Source organism: Pollachius pollachius (assembly GCF_949987615.1).
Source record: "Pollachius pollachius genome assembly, chromosome: 5".
NCBI classification, from domain to species: Eukaryota; Metazoa; Chordata; class Actinopteri; order Gadiformes; family Gadidae; genus Pollachius; species Pollachius pollachius.
Window position 1 is genome coordinate 22,912,145 of NC_136938.1, and position 2,605 is coordinate 22,914,749.

The 2,605-nt window shown below is 44.8% G+C and overlaps 1 protein-coding gene across 1 annotated transcript in view; it reads right to left on the bottom strand.

Annotated features, from left to right (window-relative positions):
- Positions 1 to 2,013: 2,013 nt before the first annotated feature.
- Positions 2,014 to 2,605, bottom strand: part of dok4 (docking protein 4) — a 22,974-nt gene continuing 22,382 nt past the window's right edge. The window contains exon 8 of the mRNA XM_079737296.1: positions 2,014 to 2,605. This exon is cut by the window's right edge and continues 661 nt beyond it. The gene's annotated coding sequence lies outside the window, so the exon portion shown is untranslated.

Below are 2,605 nucleotides of genomic sequence, written 5' to 3' on the forward strand. Positions count from 1 at the left end.
GGAAAGGTCAGCTATCAACCAGTGTGTGCTGGTACCGGGATACGATAAAATGCTACAACCACAAACATGTACTCTATTTGATTGGTGCATTAAATAAAAAATATAAACTGGAGAAAACCTAACAGATGTGCCACTTACCGGGACCCCTAACTGACGGTGACATTGCCCAAACATTTTCAATGCTATGCTAATTTGCTTTACATTTAAATTACTGTTTTTACATTTGCTTCCGGTAGCAAAAGTGTACAATAAAATGTCCTTTCTTAGTAAAATACACGGGGTACAGGCATCTACACAAAGAGAAAGTGATTTCAAAGTTGAATTAATAATACAAAAAAAAAGATTCAAGTTTAAATTCAAGAAGAGAAGCCAAAGGACACATGGAGACTTGTCGAGGTGAAACATGGGGTGCGTTCCAAATCTATTTCCCACCTCCTCCGTCCTACAGCTCATCCCTATACCCTCACCGAAACAAGCGGGACCTGTGGTAAAGCAAGAGGACGGGAGCTGTGAGTTAAAGAGACGGCTAAGCTGCCTCAGCATCTGTTGGTGAACCGGGCTAATCACAACCTTCTGAGCTTCTATATAGTCATATGCCTTAGGATGAAGTCCAAAGACGTCAAAGCATTTCCTGTGTAGGATACACTAATGTACCCTCGGTGCGAAGCCGAATCAGCATCCACTTTAGTGCTGCTTCTCTAGCTCCCTTCGTATTAGCATAGAGGGAGTTGTCGAGGAGACCATTGGGAGATCTAGGAAGCGAGGGCGTGTGTAATAGCGATTGAATGACTATTGGAACGCACCTATGGGCTGTCTGAACCTACTCCTGCCATGTGCCTGCAGGTCCATCACGTGAGGCCCACACATGGTCAACCATACAACGTTCTAAAAGCTCTCTAGTGCATGCATGTAAAACCAATACAATCCCCACAAGCAATCACCAGTGTCACCCAATCACTTTCTCTCACGCACGCTCGCTCTCTCGCTCTCACTCACACACACCCACACACGGTCTCACGTAATCCCACTCGCAAAAGGTAACACAATGCAAAATAAATAAAGTTATGTACAGAAAAGTCTCAAAAGAGGGCAGCAAAAGGCAGAAATGAAGTCACATGTATGTACACAAACGGGCACACACAGAAAATACACAGCTTTCCTTAAATACACACATGAAATAAAGCCCTTTCATGTTGAATTGAAAAAAATAATTAAAATCGTAAACTGTCTAGTTTGGCCTGCTTTAGAATTCCGGGATGAACTTTCATTGCTCACACCAACCCCGGTCAATGTCCAAACCAAAATTCGGCATCTGGTCATCACCGACATTAAATGCAAGCACAGTTTTAACTCGTAGTCCCAAGTTAAAATTTGCCTTTTCACCACCAAGTGAGCAGTTTTTTAATCAAACATATCTAAAGTGAATAAAGTGAACGTTATAACTGACCCAAAAACCCGTGTTTCAGATTGCATCAAACCCAGACACAACCTGTAGGGGTGGTTCTATCAACTCATTAAAGTGTTTTTACAGTTTACAGACCTCTGGAATAAATCTGTCTCCAAATGGCGTGCTTGGGGGGACTGTGGGAGGAAAAACAAAATGGTGCGTGTTCAAATTTCTTTTTTCAATCCACCTCCATGGCTTGACCTTCCTCCTTTTTTTGCGCTAGGATCACCTGATCTCGCCCACCCGTCCTTCTCCAACCTCTTCCTCCTTGTGGCTGCCTCAGGCCCCGCATCCCATTGATAGACAATAGTAGAACAACAAGACAGGGCAAAACAACGGCGGGGGTTTCCGAAATGGAGCAGAATGGAAGGCAAGGAGTGCGTGTGTGTTGCGATGTCAAGCTTTAAAAGGAAGTAAGAGGTTCTAGATTTTTTGAAGACCCATTCAGAGTCTCGATACACACGTACACACTCACACGGACACAAGAGCGACGCAAGCACACCAAAAATAGACACACACAGGCTGAAGTATAAACACAAGGCAAGTAGGAACCAGCGAGAGGTGGGTTGAGGTTATGACGGTTTTGGAACCTAAAAAAACAAAAGTTTGAATAGGCTATACTATTAAGGTCATTTTAGTGAGTAAACCACGCCACGGAGGACCTCCATGCACACAAACACACACACACACACACACACACACACACACACACACACACACACACACACACGTCCACAGACAGAGTCACACATTCGACATGGACCTGCGAGAGTCTGGAAATAGAGGGCTTTGAGGCCTATTTGAGTCTAGCGTTGAAAATGAAGCTAGCAATGAGGTACATAGAGAAAGAAATGCATTTTGTTTTAGTTTAAGACAAAGGCCCCGGACCGATATCGGAACCGACCCAGAGGAAGAAAGGAGAAGAGGAAAGAGGACGTAGAGGGAGGCGGGGTAATTAAGAGCTCCAATCCACCGTTTGGTTTTGGGACAGTTAAGCTCCCGAGTTTAGCCTAACATATCCAGTAGGCGGAGCTTAAAGTCACATCCTGCATGTTGTCGCCAGCATCAGTCGTCTTTCATTGGTTGGTGGTTACCAACCAGGGCTGTCTTCCCTCGGCTGAACAGAGTTCTCTGTGGTCCGGCTGTAGCAGCAGCCGG